Here is a 23,192-nt window from a genome sequence, read left to right on the forward strand (position 1 = left end):
CAGAGAAGGTTCAGATTTTAGAGGCACCGCTGGGATTCGAACCCAGGATCTCTTGTTTACAAGACAAGCGCTTTGACCAGCTAAGCCACGGCGCCCAGCCACGTTGGACCAGGCCAGCATTCTGTTTGCTGAAAGCAGAACCACACAACACAAGGTGGTGCTTGATCACCACGAAAGGCGCTGCTGGGATCGGACGCAGTATCTCCTGTCTACTAGACAGACGTTTTAACCAACTATGCCACTGCAACAACCTGCGTATGCTGCCTCTGGGAGGGCGACTTAGAGGATCAAAACATCCAGAGAAAAGGCCAAGAGCCAGGCACTGCACAGCTTAAAAGAGTTTATTTAGACAACTGAGTCGGGGTGGCCAGCTAGACTCTGTGTTTGTTGGCCAAGTGCCTTTAGCAGAATGCCAAAAGTCACGACTCTGGTGGGACTCGAACCCACAACCTTTGAATGGCCTCATGTGTCAGTCTAGAAGTCCAATGCGCTATCCATTGCGACACAGAGCCACACAGAGTATTGCCTTTCTGGCTTGTGCGAGTCCGTCGCATTGAGGTTGCATGTTCGGGGAGTAGGAAGGACAAGGTCCTTAAGTCTCTGCACAGATGGAATGCAGTTTGAAAAGCAGAGGCACTATCAGGGCCTCCTTTCCAATAAAGAACCCACAAAGCAAAGTCACCAGTTAAAAGGCACTGCTGGGATTTTAACCCAAGATCTCTTGTTTACAAGACAAGCGCTAAGACCAGCTAAGCCACGGCACCCTACTGCACTGCCCTGGGCCAGCATTCTTTGGTATCAGCTGAGGGATAGTTCACAAATGAAATCACATGCTGCCTTGCTCCTCTGCACCCCCTGTTTGTGGAAAGCAAGACCAAAAAATACAAGGTGGTGCCTTACCACCAGCAAAGGCACCGCTGGGATTCGAACCCAGGATCTCCTGTTTACTAGACAGGCGCTTTAACCAACTAAGCCACGGCGCCAACCTGGAAAAGCTGTTTCTAGGACGGTGATTTGGAGGATCCAGAGAAGAGGCCAACGGCCAGGCACTTCACAGCCTAAAATATTTTTTTTTTGACAACTGAGTCGGGGTGGCCGGCTAGCCTCTGTGTTTGTTGGCCGAGCTCCCTTAACAGAATGCCAAAAGAAGCAATTCTGGAGAGACCCACAATCTTTGAATGGCCTCATTTGGCAATATAGAAGTCCAATGCGCTATCCATTGCACCAAAGAGCCTGTCAGCATGCTAAACGATCAGACGCTCTGTGCACGGGAAAGACGGGTCCTCAGGTCTCTATGCAATTGACGCGCCCGGTTCAAAAGAGCAACAGCATTGTCAGGGTCTCCTGTCCAATGACGAGCCGACAGAGCGCAAACACCGGCAGAGAGACACCACAGGGTTTCAAAAACAGGATCTCTTGTTTACAAGACAGGCACTTTAAGCCAAGGTGCCTCACAGCAGTGGCACGTTTGCATGGTGTGCTATCCTTCAAGAGCTGCTGAGGGGTTGTTTTCAAAAGCACACGCTCCACAAGGACGGCTGCGCAAAGACACACGAGCGGATAAACAAAGGAAATGCTGGGATTCTCACCCATGATCTCCTGTTGAAGTCGTGGCCTAATGGTTAGAGAGTTTGACTCCTAACCCTAAGGTGGTGGGATCGAGTCTCGGGCCGGCAATACCACGACTAAGGTGCCCTTGAGCAAGGCACCGACCCCCAACTGCTCCCCGTGCAACGCATCATAAATGGCTGCCCAATGCTCCACGTGTGTGTTCGTGTTCACTGCTGTGTGTGCACTTTGTATGAGTTAAATGCAGAGCACCAATTCTGAGTATGGGTCACCATACTTGGCTGTACGTCACGTCACTTTCACTTTTTTTTTTAAACAAACTAGTCCACGGACGCCAGCCTGCATGCTTGACCTCTGCACTCCTCACTATCCCTGTTTGCTGTCCGATCTTAGAAAAGCACACGGTTGAGGGACATGACGGACGACAAAGGCACCGCTGGGATTCGAACCCAGGATCTCCTGTTTACGAGACAGACGCTTTAACCAACTAAGCCACGGCGCCAACCTACGTGTGTGGTCTCTGGGAGGACGACTTAGAGGATCAAAGCACCCACAGAAAACGCCAACATACAGGCACTGCACAGCTTAAAATAGTTTTTTTTTGACAACTGAGTCAGGGTGGCCAGCTAGCCTGTGTGTTTTCAAGCCAAGCGTCATTAGCAGAATGGCAAAGCAAAAAACACAAAGAGTAGCGCCATCCTGGATTTTGCCAGTCTGTCGCACTGAGTTTGCGTGTTCGGGGAGTAGGAAGGACAAGGTCCTTGGGTCTCTGCAAAATTGGAATGCAGTACAAAAACAGAGGCACTATCAGGGCCTCTGTTCCAAGAAAGAACCCACAGAGAAGGTTCAGATTTTAGAGGCACCGCTGGGATTCGAACCCAGGATCTCTTGTTTTTACAAGACGAGCGCTTTGACCAGCTAAGCCACGGCGCCCAGCCACGTTGGACCAGGCCAGCATTCTGTTTGCTGAAAGCAGAACCACACAACCACAAGGTGGTGCTTGATCACCACAAAAGGCGCTGCTGGGATCAGACCCAGTATCTCCTGTCTACTAGACAGACGCTTTAACCAACTATGCCACTGCAACAACCTGCGTATGCTGCCTCTGGGAGGGCGACTTAGAGGATCAAAACATCCAGAGAAAAGGCCAAGAGCCAGGCACTGCACAGCTTAAAAGAGTTTATTTAGACAACTGAGTCGGGGTGGCCAGCTAGACTCTGTGTTTGTTGGCCAAGTGCCTTTAGCAGAATGCCAAAAGTCACGACTCTGGTGGGACTCGAACCCACAACCTTTGAATGGCCTCATGTGTCAGTCTAGAAGTCCAATGCGCTATCCATTTGCGCCACAGAGCCACACAGAGTATTGCCTTTCTGGCTTGTGCGAGTCCGTCGCATTGAGGTTGCATGTTCGGGGAGTAGGAAGGACAAGGTCCTTAAGTCTCTGCACAGATGGAATGCAGTTTGAAAAGCAGAGGCACTATCAGGGCCTCCTTTCCAAGAAAGAACCCACAAAGCAAAGTCACCAGTTAAAAGGCACTGCTGGGATTTTAACCCAAGATCTCTTGTTTACAAGACAAGCGCTAAGACCAGCTAAGCCACGGCACCCTACTGCACTGCCCTGGGCCAGCATTCTTTGGTATCAGCTGAGGGATAGTTCGCAAATGAAATCACATGCTGCCTTGCTCCTCTGCACCCCCTGTTTGTGGAAAGCAAGACCACAAAATACAAGGTGGTGCCTTACCACCAGCAAAGGCACCGCTGGGATTCGAACCCAGGATCTCCTGTTTACTAGACAGGCGCTTTAACCAACTAAGCCACGGCGCCAACCTGGAAAAGCTGTTTCTAGGACGGTGATTTGGAGGATCCAGAGAAGAGGCCAACGGCCAGGCACTTCACAGCCTAAAATATTTTTTTTGACAACTGAGTCGGGGTGGCCGGCTAGCCTCTGTGTTTGTTGGCCGAGCTCCCTTAACAGAATGCCAAAAGAAGCAATTCTGGAGAGACCCACAACCTTTGAATGGCCTCATTTGGCAATATAGAAGTCCAATGTGCTATCCATTGCACCAAAGAGCCTGTCAGCATGCTAAATGATCAGACGCTCTGTGCACGGGAAAGACGGGTCCTCAGGTCTCTATGCAATTGACGCGCCCGTTTCAAAAGAGCAACAGCATTGTCAGGGTCTCCTGTCCAATGACGAGCCGACAGAGCGCAAACACCGGCAGAGAGACACCACAGGGTTTCAAAAACAGGATCTCTTGTTTACAAGACAGGCACTTTAAGCCAAGGTGCCTCACAGCAGTGGCACGTTTGCATGGTGTGCTATCCTTCAAAAGCTGCTGCTGAGGGGTTGTTTTCAAAAGCACACGCTCCACAAGGACCGCTGCGCAAAGACACACGAGCGGACAAACAAAGGAAATGCTGGGATTCTCACCCATGATCTCCTGTTGAAGTCGTGGCCTAATGGTTAGAGAGTTTGACTCCTAACCCTAAGGTTGTGGGATCGAGTCTCGGGCTGGCAATACCACGACTAAGGTGCCCTTGAGCAAGGCACCGACCCCCAACTGCTCCCCGTGCAACGCATCATAAATGGCTGCCCAATGCTCCACGTGTGTGTTCGTGTTCACTGCTGTGTGTGCACTTTGGATTAGTTAAAAGCAGAGCACCAATTCTGAGTAGGGGTCACCATACTTGGCTGTATGTCACGTCACTTTCACTTTTTTTTTTTTAAACAAACTAGTCCACGGACGCCAGCCTGCATGCTTGACCTCTGCACTCCTCACTATCCCTGTTTGCTGTCCGATCTTAGAACAGCACACGGTTGAGGGACATGACGGACGACAAAGGCATCGCTGGGATTCGAACCCAGGATCTCCTGTTTACGAGACAGACGCTTTAACCAACTTAGCCACGGCGCCAACCTACGCGTGTGGTTTCTGGGAGGACGACTTAGAGGATCAAAGCACCCACAGAAAATGCCAACATACAGGCACTGCACAGCTTAAAATAGTTTTTTTTTTGACAACTGAGTCAGGGTGTCCAGCTAGCCTGTGTGTTTTCAAGCCAAGCGTCATTAGCAGAATGCAAAAAAACAAAAAACACAAAGAGTAGCGCCATCCTGGATTTTGCCAGTCTGTCGCACTGAGTTTGCGTGTTCGGGGAGTAGGAAGGACAAGGTCCTTGGGTCTCTGCAAAATTGGAATGCAGTTCAAAAACAGAGGCACTATCAGGGCCTCTGTTCCAAGAAAGAACCCACAGAGAAGGTTCAGATTTTAGAGGCACCGCTGGGATTCGAACCCAGGATCTCTTGTTTACAAGACAAGCGCTTTGACCAGCTAAGCCGGCGCCCAGCCGTGTTGGTCCAGGCCAGCATTCTGTTTGCTGAAAGCAGAACCACACAACACAAGGTGGTGCTTGATCACCACAAAAGGCGCTGCTGGGATCGGACGCAGTATCTCCTGTCTACTAGACAGATGTTTTAACCAACTATGCCACTGCAACAACCTGCGTATGCTGCCTCTGGGAGGGCGACTTAGAGGATCAAAACATCCAGAGAAAAGGCCAAGAGCCAGGCACTGCACAGCTTAAAAGAGTTTATTTAGACAACTGAGTCGGGGTGGCCAGCTAGACTCTGTGTTTGTTGGCCAAGTGCCTTTAGTAGAATGCCAAAAGTCACGACTCTGGTGGGAATCGAACCCACAACCTTTGAATGGCCTCATGTGTCAGTCTAGAAGTCCAATGCGCTATCCATTGCGCCACAGAGCCACACAGAGTAGTGCCTTTCTGGCTTGTGCGAGTCCGTCGCATTGAGGTTGCATGTTCGGGGAGTAGGAAGGACAAGGTCTCCTTAAGTCTCTGCACAGATGGAATGCAGTTTGAAAAGCAGAGGCACTATCAGGGCCTCCTTTCCAAGAAAGAACCCACAAAGCAAAGTCACCAGTTAAAAGGCACTGCTGGGATTTTAACCCAAGATCTCTTGTTTACAAGACAAGCGCTAAGACCAGCTAAGCCACGGCACCCTACTGCACTGCCCTGGGCCAGCATTCTTTGGTATCAGCTGAGGGATAGTTCGCAAATGAAATCACATGCTGCCTTGCTCCTCTGCACCCCCTGTTTGTGGAAAGCAAGACCACAAAATACAAGGTGGTGCCTTACCACCAGCAAAGGTACCGCTGGGATTCGAACCCAGGATCTCCTGTTTACTAGACAGGCGCTTTAACCAACTAAGCCACGGCGCCAACCTGGAAAAGCTGTTTCTAGGACGGTGATTTGGAGGATCCAGAGAAGAGGCCAACGGCCAGGCACTTCACAGCCTAAAATATTTTTTTTTGACAACTGAGTCGGGGTGGCCGGCTAGCCTCTGTGTTTGTTGGCCGAGCTCCCTTAACAGAATGCCTAAAGAAGCAATTCTGGAGAGACCCACAACCTTTGAATGGCCTCATTTGGCAATATAGAAGTCCAATGCGCTATCCATTGCACCAAAGAGCCTGTCAGCATGCTAAATGATCAGACGCTCTGTGCACGGGAAAGACGGGTCCTCAGGTCTCTATGCAATTGACGCGCCCGGTTCAAAAGAGCAACAGCATTGTCAGGGTCTCCTGTCCAATGACGAGCCGACAGAGCGCAAACACCGGCAGAGAGACACCACAGGGTTTCAAAAACAGGATCTCTTGTTTACAAGACAGGCACTTTAAGCCAAGGTGCCTCACAGCAGTGGCACGTTTGCATGGTGTGCTATCCTTCAAAAGCTGCAGAGGGGTTGTTTTCAAAAGCACACGCTCCACAAGGACCGCTGCGCAAAGACACACACGAGCGGACAAACAAAGGAAATGCTGGGATTCTCACCCATGATCTCCTGTTGAAGTCGTGGCCTAATGGTTAGAGAGTTTGACTCCTAACCCTAAGGTTGTGGTGATCGAGTCTCGGGCCGGCAATACCACGACTAAGGTGCCCTTGAGCGAGGCACCGACCCCCAACTGCTCCCCGTGCAACGCATCATAAATGGCTGCCCAATGCTCCACGTGTGTGTTCGTGTTCACTGCTGTGTGTGCACTTTGTATGAGAGTTTAAATGCAGAGCACCAATTCTGAGTAGGGGTCACCATACTTGGCTGTATGTCACGTCACTTTTTTTTTTTTTTTTTAAACAAACTAGTCCACGGACGCCAGCCTGCATGCTTGACCTCTGCACTCCTCACTATCCCTGTTTGCTGTCCGATCTTAGAAAAGCACATGGTTGAGGGACATGAAGGACGACAAAGGCACCGCTGGGATTCGAACCCAGGATCTCCTGTTTACGAGACAGACGCTTTAACCAACTAAGCCACGGCGCCAACCTACGTGTGTGGTCTCTGGGAGGACGACTTAGAGGATCAAAGCACCCACAGAAAACGCCAACATACAGGCACTGCACAGCTTAAAATATTGTTTTTTTGACAACTGAGTCAGGGTGGCCAGCTAGCCTGTGTGTTTTCAAGCCAAGCGTCATTAGCAGAATGGCAAAAAACACAAAGAGTAGCGCCATCCTGGATTTTGCCAGTCTGTCGCACTGAGTTTGCGTGTTCGGGGAGTAGGAAGGACAAGGTCCTTGGGTCTCTGCAAAATTGGAATGCAGTTCAAAAACAGAGGCACTATCAGGGCCTCTGTTCCAAGAAAGAACCCACAGAGAAGGTTCAGATTTTAGAGGCACCGCTGGGATTCGAACCCAGGATCTCTTGTTTACAAGACAAGCGCTTTGACCAGCTAAGCCACGGCGCCCAGCCGCGTTGGACCAGGCCAGCATTCTGTTTTGCTGGACCAATTCTGTTTGCTGAAAGCAGAACCACACAACACAAGGTGGTGCTTGATCACCACAAAAGGCGCTGCTGGGATCGGACCCAGTATCTCCTGTCTACTAGACAGACGCTTTAACCAACTATGCCACTGCAACAACCTGCGTATGCTGCTTCTGGGAGGGCGACTTAGAGGATCAAAACATCCAGAGAAAAGGCCAAGAGCCAGGCACTGCACAGCTTAAAAGAGTTTATTTAGACAACTGAGTCGGGGTGGCCAGCTAGACTCTGTGTTTGTTGGCCAAGTGCCTTTAGCAGAATGCCAAAAGTCACGACTCTGGTGGGACTCGAACCCACAACCTTTGAATGGCCTCATGTGTCAGTCTAGAGGTCCAATGCGCTATCCATTGCGCCACAGAGCAACACAGAGTATTGCCTTTCTGGCTTGTGCGAGTCCGTCGCATTGAGGTTGCATGTTCGGGGAGTAGGAAGGACAAGGTCCTTAAGTCTCTGCACAGATGGAATGCAGTTTGAAAAGCAGAGGCACTATCAGGGCCTCCTTTCCAAAGAAAGAACCCACAAAGCAAAGTCACCAGTTAAAAGGCACTGCTGGGATTTTAACCCAAGATCTCTTGTTTACAAGACAAGCGCTAAGACCAGCTAAGCCACGGCACCCTACTGCACTGCCCTGGGCCAGCATTCTTTGGTATCAGCTGAGGGATAGTTCGCAAATGAAATCACATGCTGCCTTGCTCCTCTGCACCCCCTGTTTGTGGAAAGCAAGACCACAAAATACAAGGTGGTGCCTTACCACCAGCAAAGGCACCGCTGGGATTCGAACCCAGGATCTCCTGTTTACTAGACAGGCGCTTTAACCAACTAAGCCACGGCTCCAACCTGGAAAAGCTGTTTCTAGGACGGTGATTTGGAGGATCCAGAGAAGAGGCCAACGGCCAGGTACTTCACAGCCTAAAATATTTTTTTTGACAACTGAGTCGGGGTGGCCGGCTAGCCTCTGTGTTTGTTGGCCGAGCTCCCTTAACAGAATGCCAAAAGAAGCAATTCTGGAGAGACCCACAACCTTTGAATGGCCTCATTTGGCAATATAGAAGTCCAATGCGCTATCCATTGCACCAAAGAGCCTGTCAGCATGCTAAATGATCAGACGCTCTGTGCACGGGAAAGACGGGTCCTCAGGTCTCTATGCAATTGACGCGCCCGGTTCAAAAAGAGCAACAGCATTGTCAGGGTCTCCTGTCCAATGACGAGCCGACAGAGCGCAAACACCGGCAGAGAGACACCACAGGGTTTCAAAAACAGGATCTCTTGTTTACAAGACAGGCACTTTAAGCCAAGGTGCCTCACAGCAGTGGCACGTTTGCATGGTGTGCTATCCTTCAAAAGCTGCTGAGGGGTTGTTTTCAAAAGCACACGCTCCACAAGGACCGCTGCGCAAAGACACACGAGCGGATAAACAAAGGAAATGCTGGGATTCTCACCCATGATCTCCTGTTGAAGTCGTGGCCTAATGGTTAGAGAGTTTGACTCCTAAACCTAAGGTTATGGGATCGAGTCTCGGGCCGGCAATACCACGACTAAGGTGCCCTTGAGCAAGGCACCGACCCCCAACTGCTCCCCGTGCAACGCATCATAAATGGCTGCCCAATGCTCCACGGGTGTGTTCGTGTTCACTGCTGTGTGTGCACTTTGGATTAGTTAAATGCAGAGCACCAATTCTGAGTATGGGTCACCATACTTGGCTGTATGTCACGTCACTTTCACTTTTTTTTTTTTTTTTTAAACAATCTAGTCCACGGACGCCAGCCTGCATGCTTGACCTCTGCACTCCTCACTATCCCTGTTTGCTGTCCGATCTTAGAAAAGCACACGGTTGAGGGACATGACGGACGACAAAGGCACCGCTGGGATTCGAACCCAGGATCTCCTGTTTACGAGACAGACGCTTTAACCAACTTAGCCACGGCGCCAACCTACGTGCTAGTGTGGTCTCTGGGAGGACGACTTAGAGGATCAAAGCACCCACAGAAAACGCCAACATACAGGCACTGCACAGCTTAAAATAGTTTTTTTTTGACAACTGAGTCAGGGTGGCCAGCTAGCCTGTGTGTTTTCAAGCCAAGCGTCATTAGCAGAATGGCAAAAAAAACCACAAAGAGTAGCGCCATCCTGGATTTTGCCAGTCTGTCGCACTGAGTTTGCGTTTTCGGGGAGTAGGAAGGACAAGGTCCTTGGGTCTCTGCAAAATTGGAATGCAGTTCAAAAACAGAGGCACTATCAGGGCCTCTGTTCCAAGAAAGAACCCACAGAGAAGGTTCAGATTTTAGAGGCACCGCTGGGATTCGAACCCAGGATCTCTTGTTTACAAGACAAGCGCTTTGACCAGCTAAGCCACGGCGCCCTGCCACGTTGGACCAGGCCAGCATTCTGTTTGCTGAAAGCAGAACCACACAACACAAGGTGGTGCTTGATCACCACGAAAGGCGCTGCTGGGATCGGACCCAGTATCTCCTGTCTACTAGACAGACGCTTTAACCAACTATGCCACTGCAACAACCTGCGTATGCTGCCTCTGGGGGGGAGGGCGACTTAGAGGATCAAAACATCCAGAGAAAAGGCCAAGAGCCAGGCACTGCACAGCTTAAAAGAGTTTATTTAGACAACTGAGTCGGGGTGGCCAGCTAGACTCTGTGTTTGTTGGCCAAGTGCCTTTAGCAGAATGCCAAAAGTCACGACTCTGGTGGGACTCGAACCCACAACCTTTGAATGGCCTCATGTGTCAGTCTAGAAGTCCAATGCGCTATCCATTGCGCCACAGAGCCACACAGAGTATTGCCTTTCTGGCTTGTGCGAGTCCGTCGCATTGAGGTTGCATGTTCGGGGAGTAGGAAGGACAAGGTCCTTAAGTCTCTGCACAGATGGAATGCAGTTTGAAAAGCATAGGCACTATCAGGGCCTCCTTTCCAAGAAAGAACCCACAAAGCAAAGTCACCAGTTAAAAGGCACTGCTGGGATTTTAACCCAAGATCTCTTGTTTACAAGACAAGCGCTAAGACCCAGCTAAGCCACGGCACCCTACTGCACTGCCCTGGGCCAGCATTCTTTGGTATCAGCTGAGGGATAGTTCGCAAATGAAATCACATGCTGCCCTGCTCCTCTGCACCCCCTGTTTGTGGAAAGCAAGACCACAAAATACAAGGTGGTGCCTTACCACCAGCAAAGGCACCGCTGGGATTCGAACTCAGGATCTCCTGTTTACTAGACAGGCGCTTTAACCAACTAAGCCACGGCGCCAACCTGGAAAAGCTGTTTCTAGGACGGTGATTTGGAGGATCCAGAGAAGAGGCCAACGGCCAGGCACTTCACAGCCTAAAATGTCAAAATTTTGACAACTGAGTCGGGGTGGCCGGCTAGCCTCTGTGTTTGTTGGCCGAGCTCCCTTAACAGAATGCCAAAAGAAGCAATTCTGGAGAGACCCACAACCTTTGAATGGCCTCATTTGGCAATATAGAAGTCCAATGCGCTATCCATTGCACCAAAGAGCCTGTCAGCATGCTAAATGATCAGACGCTCTGTGCACGGGAAATATGGGTCCTCAGGTCTCTATGCAATTGACGCGCCCGGTTCAAAAGAGCAACAGCATTGTCAGGGTCTCCTGTCCAATGACGAGCCGACAGAGCGCAAACACCGGCAGAGAGACACCACAGGGTTTCAAAAACAGGATCTCTTGTTTACAAGACAGGCACTTTAAGCCAAGGTGCCTCACAGCAGTGGCACGTTTGCATGGTGTGCTATCCTTCAAAAGCTGCTGAGGGGTTGTTTTCAAAAGCACACGCTCCACAAGGACCGCTGCGCAAAGACACACGAGCGGACAAACAAAGGAAATGCTGGGATTCTCACCCATGGTCTCCTGTTGGAGTCGTGGCCTAATGGATAGAGAGTTTGACTCCTAACCCTAAGGTTGTGGGATCGAGTCTCGGGCCGGCAATACCACGACTAAGGTGCCCTTGAGCAAGGCACCGACCCCCAACTGCTCCCCGTGCAACGCATCATAAATGGCTGCCCAATGCTCCACGTGTGTGTTCGTGTTCACTGCTGTGTGTGCACTTTGTATGAGTTAAATGCAGAGCACGAATTCTGATTATGGGTCACCATACTTGGCTGTATGTCACGTCACTTTCACTTTCTTTTTTTTTAAACAAACTAGTCCACGGACCCCAGCCTGCATGCTTGACCTCTGCACTCCTCACTATCCCTGTTTGCTGTCCGATCTTAGAAAAGCACACGGTTGAGGGACATGATGGACGACAAAGGCACCGCTGGGATTCGAACCCAGGATCTCCTGTTTACGAGACAGACGCTTTAACCAACTAAGCCACGGCGCCAACCTACGTGTGTGGTCTCTGGGAGGACGACTTAGAGGATCAAAGCACCCACAGAAAACGCCAACATACAGGCACTGCACAGCTTAAAATAGTTTTTTTGACAACTGAGTCAGGGTGGCCAGCTAGCCTGTGTGTTTTCAAGCCAAGCGTCATTAGCAGAATGGCAAAAAACACTGTGTGAGTAGCGCCATCCTGGATTTTGCCAGTCTGTCGCACTGAGTTTGCGTGTTCGGGGAGTAGGAAGGACAAGGTCCTTGGGTCTCTGCAAAATTGGAATGCAGTTCAAAAACAGAGGCACTATCAGGGCCTCTGTTCCAAGAAAGAACCCACAGAGAAGGTTCAGATTTTAGAGGCACCGCTGGGATTCGAACCCAGGATCTCTTGTTTACAAGACAAGCGCTTTGACCAGCTAAGCCACGGCGCCCAGCCGCGTAGGACCAGGCCAGCATTCTGTTTGCTGAAAGTAGAACCACACAACACAAGGTGGTGCTTGATCACCACAAAAGGCGCTGCTGGGATCGGACCCAGTATCTCCTGTCTACTAGACAGACGCTTTAACCAACTATGCCACTGCAACAACCTGCGTATGCTGCCTCTGGGAGGGCGACTTAGAGGATCAAAACATCCAGAGAAAAGGCCAAGAGCCAGGCACTGCACAGCTTAAAAGAGTTTATTTAGACAACTGAGTCGGGGGGTGGCCAGCTATACTCTGTGTTTGTTGTCCAAGTGCCTTTAGTAGAATGCCAAAAGTCACGACTCTGGTGGGACTCGAACCCACAACCTTTGAATGGCCTCATGTGTCAGTCTAGAAGTCCAATGCGCTATCCATTGCGCCACAGAGCCACACAGAGTATTGCCTTTCTGGCTTGTGCGAGTCCGTCGCATTGAGGTTGCATGTTCGGGGAGTAGGAAGGACAAGGTCCTTAAGTCTCTGCAAAGATGGAATGCAGTTTGAAAAGCATAGGCACTATCAGGGCCTCCTTTCCAAGAAAGAACCCACAAAGCAAAGTCACCAGTTAAAAGGCACTGCTGGGATTTTAACCCAAGATCTCTTGTTTACAAGACAAGCGCTAAGACCAGCTAAGCCACGGCACCCTACTGCACTGCCCTGGGCCAGCATTCTTTGGTATCAGCTGAGGGATAGTTCGCAAATGAAATCACATGCTGCCTTGCTCCTCTGCACCCCCTGTTTGTGGAAAGCAAGACCACAAAAAATACAAGGTGGTGCCTTACCACCAGCAAAGGCACCGCTGGGATTCGAACCCAGGATCTCCTGTTTACTAGACAGGCGCTTCAACCATCTAAGCCACGGCGCCAACCTGGAAAAGCTGTTTCTAGGACGGTGATTTGGAGGATCCAGAGAAGCAGGCCAACGGCCAGGCACTGCACAGCTTAAAAGAGTTTATTTAGACAACTGAGTCGGGGTGGCCAGCTAGCCTCTGTGTTTGTTGGCCGAGCTCCCTTAACAGAATGCCAAAAGAAGCAATTCTGGTGAGACCCACAACCTTTGAATGGCCTCATGTGTCAATATAGAAGTCCAATGCGCTATCCATTGCACCAAAGAGCCTGTCAGCATGCTAAATGATCAGACGCTCTGTGCACGGGAAAGACGGGTCCTCAGGTCTCTATGCAATTGACGCGCCCGGTTCAAAAGAGCAACAGCATTGTCAGGGTCTCCTTGTCCAATGACGAGCCGACAGAGCGCAAACACCGGCAGAGAGACACCACAGGGTTTCAAAAACAGGATCTCTTGTTTACAAGACAGGCACTTTAAGCCAAGGTGCCTCACAGCAGTGGCACGTTTGCATGGTGTGCTATCCTTCAAAAGCTGCTGAGGGGTTGTTTTCAAAAGCACACGCTCCACAAGGACCGCTGCGCAAAGACACACGAGCGGACAAACAAAGGAAATGCTGGGATTCTCACCCATGATCTCCTGTTGAAGTCGTGGCCTAATGGTTAGAGAGTTTGACTCCTAACCCTAAGGTGGTGGGATCGAGTCTCGGGCAGGCAATACCACGACTAAGGTGCCCTTGAGCAAGGCACTGACCCCCAACTGCTCCCCGTGCAACGCATCATAAATGGCTGCCCAATGCTTCCACGTGTGTGTTCGTGTTCACTGCTGTGTGTGCACTTTGGATGAGTTAAATGCAGAGCACCAATTCTGAGTAGGGGTCACCATACTTGGCTGGCTGTATGTCACGTCACTTTCACTTTTTTTTTTTAAACAAACTAGTCCACGGACGCCAGCCTGCATGCTTGACCTCTGCACTCCTCACTATCCCTGTTTGCTGTCCGATCTTAGAAAAGCACACGGTTGAGGGGACATGACGGACGACAAAGGCACCGCTGGGATTCGAACCCAGGATCTCCTGTTTACGAGACAGACGCTTTAACCAACTAAGCCACGGCGCCAACCTACGTGTGTGGTCTCTGGGAGGACGACTTAGAGGATCAAAGCACCCACAGAAAACGCCAACATACAGGCACTGCACAGCTTAAAAAATTTTTTTTTTGACAACTGAGTCAGGGTGGCCAGCTAGCCTGTGTGTTTTCAAGCCAAGCGTCATTAGCAGAATGGCAAAAAAAACACAAAGAGTAGCGCCATCCTGGATTTTGCCAGTCTGTCGCACTGAGTTTGCGTGTTCGGGGAGTAGGAAGGACAAGGTCCTTGGGTCTCTGCAAAATTGGAATGCAGTTCAAAAACAGAGGCACTATCAGGACCCACAGAGAAGGTTCAGATTTTAGAGGCATAGCTGGGATTCGAACCCAGGATCTCTTGTTTACAAGACAAGCGCTTTGACCAGCTAAGCCACGGCGCCCAGCCGCGTTGGACCAGGCCAGCATTCTGTTTGCTGAGAAGCAGAACCACATAACACAAGGGTGGTGCTTGATCACCACGAAAGGCGCTGCTGGGATCGGACGCAGTATCTCCTGTCTACTAGACAGACGACAGACGCTTTAACCAACTATGCCACTGCAACAACCTGCGTATGCTGCCTCTGGGAGGGCGACTTAGAGGATCAAAACATCCAGAGAAAAGGCCAAGAGCCAGGCACTGCACAGCTTAAAAGAGTTTATTTAGACAACTGAGTCGGGGTGGCCAGCTAGACTCTGTGTTTGTTGGCCAAGTGCCTTTAGTAGAATGCCAAAAGTCACGACTCTGGTGGGACTCGAACCCACAACCTTTGAATGGCCTCATGTGTCAGTCTAGAAGTCCAATGCGCTATCCATTGCGCCACAGAGCCACACAGAGTAGTGCCTTTCTGGCTTGTGCGAGTCCGTCGCATTGAGGTTGCATGTTCGGGGAGTAGGAAGGACAAGGTCCTTAAGTCTCTGCACAGATGGAATGCAGTTTGAAAAGCAGAGGCACTATCAGGGCCTCCTTTCCAAGAAAGAACCCACAAAGCAAAGTCACCAGTTAAAAGGCACTGCTGGGATTTTAACCCAAGATCTCTTGTTTACAAGACAAGCGCTAAGACCAGCTAAGCCACGGCACCCTACTGCACTGCCCTGGGCCAGCATTCTTTGGTATCAGCTGAGGGATAGTTCGCAAATGAAATCACATGCTGCCTTGCTCCTCTGCACCCCCTGTTTGTGGAAAGCAAGACCACAAAATACAAGGTGGTGCCTTACCACCAGCAAAGGCACCGCTGGGATTGCGAACCCAGGATCTCCTGTTTACTAGACAGGCGCTTTAACCAACTAAGCCACGGCGCCAACCTGGAAAAGCTGTTTCTAGGACGGTGATTTGGAGGATCCAGAGAAGAGGCCAACGGCCAGGCACTTCACAGCCTAAAATATTTTTTTTGACAACTGAGTCGGGGTGGCCGGCTAGCCTCTGTGTTTGTTGGCCGAGCTCCCTTAACAGAATGCCAAAAGAAGCAATTCTGGAGAGACCCACAACCTTTGAATGGCCTCATTTGGCAATATAGAAGTCCAATGCGCTATCCATTGCACCAAAGAGCCTGTCAGCATGCTAAATGATCAGACGCTCTGTGCACGGGAAAGACGGGTCCTCGGGTCTCTATGCAATTGACGCGCCCGGTTCAAAAGAGCAACAGCATTGTCAGGGTCTCCTGTCCAATGACGAGCCGACAGAGCGCAAAACACCGGCAGAGAGACACCACAGGGTTTCAAAAACAGGATCTCTTGTTTACAAGACAGGCACTTTAAGCCAAGGTGCCTCACAGCAGTGGCACGTTTGCATGGTGTGCTATCCTTCAAAAGCTGCTGAGGGGTTGTTTTCAAAAGCACACGCTCCACAAGGACCGCTGCGCAAAGACACACGAGCGGACAAACAAAGGAAATGCTGGGATTCTCACCCATGATCTCCTGTTGAAGTCGTGGCCTAATGGTTAGAGAGTTTGACTCCTAACCCTAAGGTTGTGGGATCGAGTCTCGGGCCGGCAATACCACGACTAAGGTGCCCTTGAGCAAGGCACCGACCCCCAACTGCTCCCCGTGCAACGCATCATAAATGGCTGCCCAATGCTCCACGTGTGTGTTCATGTTCACTGCTGTGTGTGCACTTTGGATGAGTTAAATGCAGAGCACCAATTCTGAGTAGGGGTCACCATACTTGGCTGTATGTCACGTCACTTTCACTTTTTTTTTTTTAAACAAACTAGTCCACGGACGCCAGCCTGCATGCTTGACCTCTGCACTCCTCACTATCCCTGTTTGCTGTCCGATCTTAGAAAAGCACACGGTTGAGGGACATGACGGACGACAAAGGCACCGCTGGGATTCGAACCCAGGATCTCCTGTTTACGAGACAGACGCTTTAACCAACTAAGCCACGGCGCCAACCTACGTGTGTGGTCTCTGGGAGGACGACTTAGAGGATCAAAGCACCCACAGAAAACGCCAACATACAGGCACTGCACAGCTTAAAATAGTTTTTTTTTTGACAACTGAGTCAGGGTGGCCAGCTAGCCTGTGTGTTTTTCAAGCCAAGCGTCATTAGCAGAATGCAAAAAAAAAACACAAAGAGTAGCGCCATCCTGGATTTTGCCAGTCTGTCGCACTGAGTTTGCGTGTTCGGGGAGTAGGAAGGACAAGGTCCTTGGGTCTCTGCAAAATTGGAATGCAGTACAAAAACAGAGGCACTATCAGGGCCTCTGTTCCAAGAAAGAACCCACAGAGAAGGTTCAGATTTTTAGAGGCACCGCTGGGATTCGAACCCAGGATCTCTTGTTTACAAGACAAGCGCTTTGACCAGCTAAGCCACGGCGCCCAGCCGCGTTGGACCAGGCCAGCATTCTGTTTGCTGCAAGCAGAACCACACAACACAAGGTGGTGCTTGATCACCACAAAAGGCGCTGCTGGGATCGGACCCAGTATCTCCTGTCTACTAGACAGACGCTTTAACCAACTATGCCACTGCAACAACCTGCGTATGCTGCTTCTGGGAGGGCGACTTAGAGGATCAAAACATCCAGAGAAAAGGCCAAGAGCCAGGCACTGCACAGCTTAAAAGAGTTTATTTAGACAACTGAGTCGGGGTGGCCAGCTAGACTCTGTGTTTGTTGGCCAAGTGCCTTTAGCAGAATGCCAAAAGTCACGACTCTGGTGGGACTCGAACCCACAACCTTTGAATGGCCTCATGTGTCACTCTAGAAGTCCAATGCGCTATCCATTGCGCCACAGAGCCACACAGAGTAGTGCCTTTCTGGCTTGTGCGAGTCCGTCGCATTGAGGTTGCATGTTCGGGGAGTAGGAAGGACAAGGTCCTTAAGTCTCTGCACAGATGGAATGCAGTTTGAAAAGCAGAGGCACTATCAGGGCCTCCTTTCCAAGAAAGAACCCACAAAGCAAAGTCACCAGTTAAAAGGCACTGCTGGGATTTTAACCCAAGATCTCTTGTTTACAAGACAAGCGCTAAGACCAGCTAAGCCACGGCACCCTACTGCACTGCCCTGGGCCAGCATTCTTTGGTATCAGCTGAGGGATAGTTCGCAAATGAAATCACATGCTGCCTTGCTCCTCTGCACCCCCTGTTTGTGGAAAGCAAGACCACAAAATACAAGGTGGTGCCTTACCACCAGCAAAGGCACCGCTGGGATTCGAACCCAGGATCTCCTGTTTACTAGACAGGCGCTTTAACCAACTAAGCCACGGCGCCAACCTGGAAAAGCTTTTCTAGGATGGTGATTTGGAGGATCCAGGGAAGAGGCCAACGGCCAGGCACTTCACAGCCTAAAATATTTTTTTTGACAACTGAGTCGGGGTGGCCGGCTAGCCTCTGTGTTTGTTGGCCGAGCTCCCTTAACAGAATGCCAAAAGAAGCAATTCTGGAGAGACCCACAACCTTTGAATGGCCTCATTTGGCAATATAGTAGTCCAATGCGCTATCCATTGCACCAAAGAGCCTGTCAGCATGCTAAATGATCAGACGCTCTGTGCACGGGAAATATGGGTCCTCAGGTCTCTATGCAATTGACGCGCCCGGTTCAAAAGAGCAACAGCATTGTCAGGGTCTCCTGTCCAATGACGAGCCGACAGAGCGCAAACACCGGCAGAGAGACACCACAGGGTTTCAAAAACAGGATCTCTTGTTTACAAGACAGGCACTTTAAGCCAAGGTGCCTCACAGCAGTGGCACGTTTGCATGGTGTGCTATCCTTCAAAAGCTGCTGAGGGGTTGTTTTTTTTCAAAAGCACACGCTCCACAATGACGGCTGCGCAAAGACACACGAGCGGACAAACAAAGGAAATGCTGGGATTCTCACCCATGATCTCCTGTTGAAGTTGTGGCCTAATGGTTAGAGAGTTTGACTCCTAACCCTAAGGTTGTGGTATCGCGTCTCGGGCCGGCAATACCACGACTAAGGTGCCCTTGAGCAAGGCACCGACCCCCAACTGCTCCCCGTGCAACGCATCATAAATGGCTGCCCAATGCTCCACGTGTGTGTTCGTGTTCACTGCTGCGTGTGCACTTTGGATGAGTTAAATGCAGAGCACCAATTCTGAGTAGGGGTCACCATACTTGGCTGTATGTCACGTCACTTTCACTTTTTTTTTTAAACAAACTAGTCCACGGACGCCAGCCTGCATGCTTGACCTCTGCACTCCTCACTATCCCTGTTTGCTGTCCGATCTTAGAAAAGCACACGGTTGAGGGACATGACGGACGACAAAGGCACCGCTGGGATTCGAACCCAGGATCTCCTGTTTACGAGACAGACGCTTTAACCAACTAAGCCACGGCGCCAACCTACGTGTGTGGTCTCTGGGAGGACGACTTAGAGGATCAAAGCACCCACAGAAAACGCCAACATACAGGCACTGCACAGCTTTAAAATAGGTTTTTTTGACAACTGAGTCAGGGTGGCCAGCTAGCCTGTGTGTTTTCAAGCCAAGCGTCATTAGCAGAATGGCAAAAAACACAAAGAGTAGCGCCATCCTGGATTTTGCCAGTCTGTCGCACTGAGTTTGCGTGTTCGGGGAGTAGGAAGGACAAGGTCCTTGGGTCTCTGCAAAATTGGAATGCAGTTCAAAAACAGAGGCACTATCAGGGCCTCTGTTCCAAGAAAGAACCCACAGAGAAGGTTCAGATTTTAGAGGCACCGCTGGGATTCGAACCCAGGATCTCTTGTTTACAAGACAAGCGCTTTGACCAGCTAAGCCACGGCGCCCAGCCGCGTTGGACCAGGCCAGCATTCTGTTTGCTGAAAGCAGAAAACCACACAACACAAGGTGGTGCTTGATCACCACAAAAGGCGCTGCTGGGATCGGACCCAGTATCTCCTGTCTACTAGACAGACGCTGTAACCAACTATGCCACTGCAACAACCTGCGTATGCTGCCTCTGGGAGGGCGACTTAGAGGATCAAAACATCCAGAGAAAAGGCCAAGAGCCAGGCACTGCACAGCTTAAAAGAGTTTATTTAGACAACTGAGTCGGGGTGGCCAGCTAGACTCTGTGTTTGTTGGCCGAGTTCCTTTAGCAGAATGCCAAAAGTCCGGACTCTGGTGGGACTCGAACCCACAACCTTTGAATGGCCTCATGTGTCACTCTAGAAGTCCAATGCGCTATCCATTGCGCCACAGAGCCACACAGAGTAGTGCCTTTCTGGCTTGTGCGAGTCCGTCGCATTGAGGTTGCATGTTCGGGGAGTAGGAAGGACAAGGTCCTTAAGTCTTGCACAGATGGAATGCAGTTTGAAAAGCAGAGGCACTATCAGGGCCTCTTTTCCAAGAAAGAACCCACAAAGCAAAGTCACCAGTTAAAAGGCACTGCTGGGATTTTAACCCAAGATCTCTTGTTTACAAGACAAGCGCTAAGACCAGCTAAGCCACGGCACCCTACTGCACTGCCCTGGGCCAGCATTCTTTGGTATCAGCTGAGGGATAGTTCGCAAATGAAATCACATGCTGCCTTGCTCCTCTGCACCCCCTGTTTGTGGAAAGCAAGACCACAAAATACAAGGTGGTGCCTTACCACCAGCAAAGGCACCGCTGGGATTCGAACCCAGGATCTCCTGTTTACTAGACAGGCGCTTTAACCAACTAAGCCACGGCGCCAACCTGGAAAAGCTGTTTCTAGGACGGTGATTTGGAGGATCCAGAGAAGAGGCCAACGGCCAGGCACTTCACAGCCTAAAATATTTTTTTTGACAACTGAGTCGGGGTGGCCGGCTAGCCTCTGTGTTTGTTGGCCGAGCTCCCTTAACAGAATGCCAAAAGAAGCAATTCTGGAGAGACCCACAACCTTTGAATGGCCTCATTTGGCAATATAGAAGTCCAATGCGCTATCCATTGCACCAAAGAGCCTGTCAGCATGCTAAATGATCAGACGCTCTGTGCACGGGAAAGACGGGTCCTCAGGTCTCTATGCAATTGACGCGCCCGGTTCAAAAGAGCAACAGCATTGTCAGGGTCTCCTGTCCAATGACGAGCCGACAGAGCGCAAACACCGGCAGAGAGACACCACAGGGTTTCAAAAACAGGATCTCTTGTTTACAAGACAGGCACTTTAAGCCAAGGTGCCTCACAGCAGTGGCACGTTTGCATGGTGTGCTATCCTTCAAAAGCTGCTGAGGGGTTGTTTTCAAAAGCACACGCTCCACAAGGACCGCTGCGCAAAGACACACGAGCGGACAAACAAAGGAAATGCTGGGATTCTCACCCATGATCTCCCTGTTGAAGTCGTGGCCTAATGGTTAGAGAGTTTGACTCCTAACCCTAAGGTTGTGGGATCGAGTCTCGGGCCGGCAATACCACGACTAAGGTGCCCTTGAGCAAGGCACCGACCCCCAACTGCTCCCCGTGCAACGCATCATAAATGGCTGCCCAATGCTCCACGTGTGTGTTCGTGTTCACTGCTGCGTGTGCACTTTGGATGAGTTAAATGCAGAGCACCAATTCTGAGTATGGGTCACCATACTTGGCTGTATGTCACGTCACTTTCACTTTTTTTTTTAAACAAACTAGTCCACGGACGCCAGCCTGCATGCTTGACCTCTGCACTATCCCTGTTTGCTGTCCGATCTTAGAAAAGCACACGGTTGAGGGACATGACGGACGACAAAGGCATCGCTGGGATTCGCACCCAGGATCTCCTGTTTACGAGACAGACGCTTTAACCAACTAAGCCACGGCGCCAACCTACGTGTGTGGTCTCTGGGAGGACGACTTAGAGGATCAAAGCACCCACAGAAAACGCCAACATACAGGCACTGCACAGCTTAAAAGATTTTTTTTGACAACGGAGTCAGGGTGGCCAGCTAGCCTGTGTGTTTTCAAGCCAAGCGTCATTAGCAGAATGGCAAAAATACACAAATAGTAGCGCCATCCTGGATTTTGCCAGTCTGTCGCACTGAGTTTGCGTGTTCGGGGAGTAGGAAGGACAAGGTCCTTGGGTCTCTGCAAAATTGGAATGCAGTACAAAAACAGAGGCACTATCAGGGCCTCTGTTCCAAGAAAGAACCCACAGAGAAGGTTCAGATTTTAGAGGCACCGCTGGGATTCGAACCCAGGATCTCTTGTTTACAAGACAAGCGCTTTGACCAGCTAAGCCACGGCGCCCTGCCACGTTTGACCAGGCCAGCATTCTGTTTGCTGAAAGCAGAACCACACAACACAAGGTGGTGCTTGATCACCACAAAAGGCGCTGCTGGGATCGGACCCAGTATCTCCTGTCTACTAGACAGACGCTTTAACCAACTATGCCACTGCAACAACCTGCGTATGCTGCCTCTGGGAGGGTGACTTAGAGGATCAAAACATCCAGAGAAAAGGCCAAGAGCCAGGCACTGCACAGCTTAAAAGAGTTTATTTAGACAACTGAGTCGGGGTGGCCAGCTAGACTCTGTGTTTGTTGGCCAAGTGCCTTTAGCAGAATGCCAAAAGTCACGACTCTGGTGGGACTCGAACCCACAACCTTTGAATGGCCTCATGTGTCAGTCTAGAAGTCCAATGCGCTATCCATTGCGCCACAGAGCCACACAGAGTATTGCCTTTCTGGCTTGTGCGAGTCCGTCGCATTGAGGTTGCATGTTCGGGGAGTAGGAAGGACAAGGTCCTTAAGTCTCTGCACAGATGGAATGCAGTTTGAAAAGCAGAGGCACTATCAGGGCCTCCTTTCCAAGAAAGAACCCACAAAGCAAAGTCACCAGTTAAAAGGCACTGCTGGGATTTTAACCCAAGATCTCTTGTTTACAAGACAAGCGCTAAGACCAGCTAAGCCACGGCACCCTACTGCACTGCCCTGGGCCAGCATTCTTTGGTATCAGCTGAGGGATAGTTCGCAAATGAAATCACATGCTGCCTTGCTCCTCTGCACCCCCCTGTTTGTGGAAAGCAAGACCACAAAATACAGGTGGTGCCTTACCACCAGCAAAGGCACCGCTGGGATTCGAACCCAGGATCTCCTGTTTACTAGACAGGCGCTTTAACCAACTAAGCCACGGCGCCAACCTGGAAAAGCTGTTTCTAGGACGGTGATTTGGAGGATCCAGAGAAGAGGCCAACGGCCAGGCACTTCACAGCCTAAAATATTTTTTTTGACAACTGAGTCGGGGTGGCCGGCTAGCCTCTGTGTTTGTTGGCCGAGCTCCCTTAACAGAATGCCAAAAGAAGCAATTCTGGAGAGACCCACAACCTTTGAATGGCCTCATTTGGCAATATAGAAGTCCAATGCGCTATCCATTGCACCAAAGAGCCTGTCAGCATGCTAAATGATCAGACGCTCTGTGCACGGGAAAGACGGGTCCTCGGGTCTCTATGCAATTGACGCGCCCGGTTCAAAAGAGCAACAGCATTGTCAGGGTCTCCTGTCCAATGACGAGCCGACAGAGCGCAAACACCGGCAGAGAGACACCACAGGGTTTCAAAAAAAGGATCTCTTGTTTACAAGACAGGCACTTTAAGCCAAGGTGCCTCACAGCAGTGGCACGTTTGCATGGTGTGCTATCCTTCAAAAGCTGCTGAGGGGTTGTTTTCAAAAGCACA

General features: G+C 50.5%; 39 non-coding genes across 39 annotated transcripts; all 39 read right to left on the reverse strand.

Moving 5' to 3' along the window:
• Positions 1-21: 21 nt before the first annotated feature.
• On the reverse strand, positions 22-95 carry trnat-ugu. Its single transcript has one exon. It is a non-coding gene; the product is annotated as a tRNA-Thr (tRNA).
• Positions 96-422: 327 nt separating this feature from the next.
• On the reverse strand, positions 423-512 carry trnar-ucu. The gene is given in 2 exon segments: positions 423-458; positions 476-512. It is a non-coding gene; the product is annotated as a tRNA-Arg (tRNA).
• A 397-nt stretch (positions 513-909) lies between these two features.
• Positions 910-983, reverse strand: trnat-agu. Its single transcript has one exon. It is a non-coding gene; the product is annotated as a tRNA-Thr (tRNA).
• A 1,014-nt stretch (positions 984-1,997) lies between these two features.
• On the reverse strand, positions 1,998-2,071 carry trnat-cgu. The gene has a single exon. It is a non-coding gene; the product is annotated as a tRNA-Thr (tRNA).
• A 355-nt stretch (positions 2,072-2,426) lies between these two features.
• On the reverse strand, positions 2,427-2,502 carry trnat-ugu. Its single transcript has one exon. It is a non-coding gene; the product is annotated as a tRNA-Thr (tRNA).
• A 328-nt stretch (positions 2,503-2,830) lies between these two features.
• Positions 2,831-2,921, reverse strand: trnar-ucu. Its single transcript is given in 2 exon segments — positions 2,831-2,866; positions 2,884-2,921. It is a non-coding gene; the product is annotated as a tRNA-Arg (tRNA).
• Positions 2,922-3,318: 397 nt separating this feature from the next.
• On the reverse strand, positions 3,319-3,392 carry trnat-agu. The gene has a single exon. It is a non-coding gene; the product is annotated as a tRNA-Thr (tRNA).
• A 1,017-nt stretch (positions 3,393-4,409) lies between these two features.
• On the reverse strand, positions 4,410-4,483 carry trnat-cgu. Its single transcript has one exon. It is a non-coding gene; the product is annotated as a tRNA-Thr (tRNA).
• Positions 4,484-4,841: 358 nt separating this feature from the next.
• trnat-ugu lies at positions 4,842-4,913 on the reverse strand. Its single transcript has one exon. It is a non-coding gene; the product is annotated as a tRNA-Thr (tRNA).
• A 327-nt stretch (positions 4,914-5,240) lies between these two features.
• Positions 5,241-5,330, reverse strand: trnar-ucu. Its single transcript is given in 2 exon segments — positions 5,241-5,276; positions 5,294-5,330. It is a non-coding gene; the product is annotated as a tRNA-Arg (tRNA).
• Positions 5,331-5,729: 399 nt separating this feature from the next.
• Positions 5,730-5,803, reverse strand: trnat-agu. Its single transcript has one exon. It is a non-coding gene; the product is annotated as a tRNA-Thr (tRNA).
• A 1,020-nt stretch (positions 5,804-6,823) lies between these two features.
• Positions 6,824-6,897, reverse strand: trnat-cgu. The gene has a single exon. It is a non-coding gene; the product is annotated as a tRNA-Thr (tRNA).
• A 350-nt stretch (positions 6,898-7,247) lies between these two features.
• On the reverse strand, positions 7,248-7,321 carry trnat-ugu. The gene has a single exon. It is a non-coding gene; the product is annotated as a tRNA-Thr (tRNA).
• Positions 7,322-7,667: 346 nt separating this feature from the next.
• trnar-ucu lies at positions 7,668-7,757 on the reverse strand. Its single transcript is given in 2 exon segments — positions 7,668-7,703; positions 7,721-7,757. It is a non-coding gene; the product is annotated as a tRNA-Arg (tRNA).
• A 398-nt stretch (positions 7,758-8,155) lies between these two features.
• On the reverse strand, positions 8,156-8,229 carry trnat-agu. The gene has a single exon. It is a non-coding gene; the product is annotated as a tRNA-Thr (tRNA).
• A 1,020-nt stretch (positions 8,230-9,249) lies between these two features.
• On the reverse strand, positions 9,250-9,323 carry trnat-cgu. The gene has a single exon. It is a non-coding gene; the product is annotated as a tRNA-Thr (tRNA).
• A 357-nt stretch (positions 9,324-9,680) lies between these two features.
• Positions 9,681-9,754, reverse strand: trnat-ugu. The gene has a single exon. It is a non-coding gene; the product is annotated as a tRNA-Thr (tRNA).
• A 331-nt stretch (positions 9,755-10,085) lies between these two features.
• On the reverse strand, positions 10,086-10,175 carry trnar-ucu. The gene is given in 2 exon segments: positions 10,086-10,121; positions 10,139-10,175. It is a non-coding gene; the product is annotated as a tRNA-Arg (tRNA).
• A 398-nt stretch (positions 10,176-10,573) lies between these two features.
• Positions 10,574-10,647, reverse strand: trnat-ugu. Its single transcript has one exon. It is a non-coding gene; the product is annotated as a tRNA-Thr (tRNA).
• Positions 10,648-11,664: 1,017 nt separating this feature from the next.
• Positions 11,665-11,738, reverse strand: trnat-cgu. Its single transcript has one exon. It is a non-coding gene; the product is annotated as a tRNA-Thr (tRNA).
• Positions 11,739-12,088: 350 nt separating this feature from the next.
• Positions 12,089-12,162, reverse strand: trnat-ugu. Its single transcript has one exon. It is a non-coding gene; the product is annotated as a tRNA-Thr (tRNA).
• A 329-nt stretch (positions 12,163-12,491) lies between these two features.
• On the reverse strand, positions 12,492-12,581 carry trnar-ucu. Its single transcript is given in 2 exon segments — positions 12,492-12,527; positions 12,545-12,581. It is a non-coding gene; the product is annotated as a tRNA-Arg (tRNA).
• A 399-nt stretch (positions 12,582-12,980) lies between these two features.
• On the reverse strand, positions 12,981-13,054 carry trnat-agu. The gene has a single exon. It is a non-coding gene; the product is annotated as a tRNA-Thr (tRNA).
• A 1,022-nt stretch (positions 13,055-14,076) lies between these two features.
• trnat-cgu lies at positions 14,077-14,150 on the reverse strand. Its single transcript has one exon. It is a non-coding gene; the product is annotated as a tRNA-Thr (tRNA).
• Positions 14,151-14,483: 333 nt separating this feature from the next.
• On the reverse strand, positions 14,484-14,557 carry trnat-ugu. Its single transcript has one exon. It is a non-coding gene; the product is annotated as a tRNA-Thr (tRNA).
• Positions 14,558-14,893: 336 nt separating this feature from the next.
• On the reverse strand, positions 14,894-14,983 carry trnar-ucu. Its single transcript is given in 2 exon segments — positions 14,894-14,929; positions 14,947-14,983. It is a non-coding gene; the product is annotated as a tRNA-Arg (tRNA).
• Positions 14,984-15,380: 397 nt separating this feature from the next.
• Positions 15,381-15,455, reverse strand: trnat-agu. The gene has a single exon. It is a non-coding gene; the product is annotated as a tRNA-Thr (tRNA).
• Positions 15,456-16,470: 1,015 nt separating this feature from the next.
• Positions 16,471-16,544, reverse strand: trnat-cgu. The gene has a single exon. It is a non-coding gene; the product is annotated as a tRNA-Thr (tRNA).
• Positions 16,545-16,900: 356 nt separating this feature from the next.
• On the reverse strand, positions 16,901-16,974 carry trnat-ugu. Its single transcript has one exon. It is a non-coding gene; the product is annotated as a tRNA-Thr (tRNA).
• Positions 16,975-17,301: 327 nt separating this feature from the next.
• Positions 17,302-17,391, reverse strand: trnar-ucu. The gene is given in 2 exon segments: positions 17,302-17,337; positions 17,355-17,391. It is a non-coding gene; the product is annotated as a tRNA-Arg (tRNA).
• Positions 17,392-17,788: 397 nt separating this feature from the next.
• Positions 17,789-17,862, reverse strand: trnat-agu. The gene has a single exon. It is a non-coding gene; the product is annotated as a tRNA-Thr (tRNA).
• A 1,015-nt stretch (positions 17,863-18,877) lies between these two features.
• Positions 18,878-18,951, reverse strand: trnat-cgu. Its single transcript has one exon. It is a non-coding gene; the product is annotated as a tRNA-Thr (tRNA).
• Positions 18,952-19,301: 350 nt separating this feature from the next.
• On the reverse strand, positions 19,302-19,375 carry trnat-ugu. Its single transcript has one exon. It is a non-coding gene; the product is annotated as a tRNA-Thr (tRNA).
• A 329-nt stretch (positions 19,376-19,704) lies between these two features.
• trnar-ucu lies at positions 19,705-19,794 on the reverse strand. Its single transcript is given in 2 exon segments — positions 19,705-19,740; positions 19,758-19,794. It is a non-coding gene; the product is annotated as a tRNA-Arg (tRNA).
• A 396-nt stretch (positions 19,795-20,190) lies between these two features.
• On the reverse strand, positions 20,191-20,264 carry trnat-agu. Its single transcript has one exon. It is a non-coding gene; the product is annotated as a tRNA-Thr (tRNA).
• A 1,006-nt stretch (positions 20,265-21,270) lies between these two features.
• On the reverse strand, positions 21,271-21,344 carry trnat-cgu. Its single transcript has one exon. It is a non-coding gene; the product is annotated as a tRNA-Thr (tRNA).
• Positions 21,345-21,693: 349 nt separating this feature from the next.
• trnat-ugu lies at positions 21,694-21,767 on the reverse strand. Its single transcript has one exon. It is a non-coding gene; the product is annotated as a tRNA-Thr (tRNA).
• A 327-nt stretch (positions 21,768-22,094) lies between these two features.
• Positions 22,095-22,184, reverse strand: trnar-ucu. Its single transcript is given in 2 exon segments — positions 22,095-22,130; positions 22,148-22,184. It is a non-coding gene; the product is annotated as a tRNA-Arg (tRNA).
• A 397-nt stretch (positions 22,185-22,581) lies between these two features.
• On the reverse strand, positions 22,582-22,655 carry trnat-agu. Its single transcript has one exon. It is a non-coding gene; the product is annotated as a tRNA-Thr (tRNA).
• Between the last annotated feature and the right edge of the window lie 537 nt (positions 22,656-23,192).

Source organism: Cyprinus carpio, unplaced genomic scaffold, assembly GCF_018340385.1.
Source record: "Cyprinus carpio isolate SPL01 unplaced genomic scaffold, ASM1834038v1 S000000734, whole genome shotgun sequence".
NCBI lineage: Eukaryota > Metazoa > Chordata > Actinopteri > Cypriniformes > Cyprinidae > Cyprinus > Cyprinus carpio.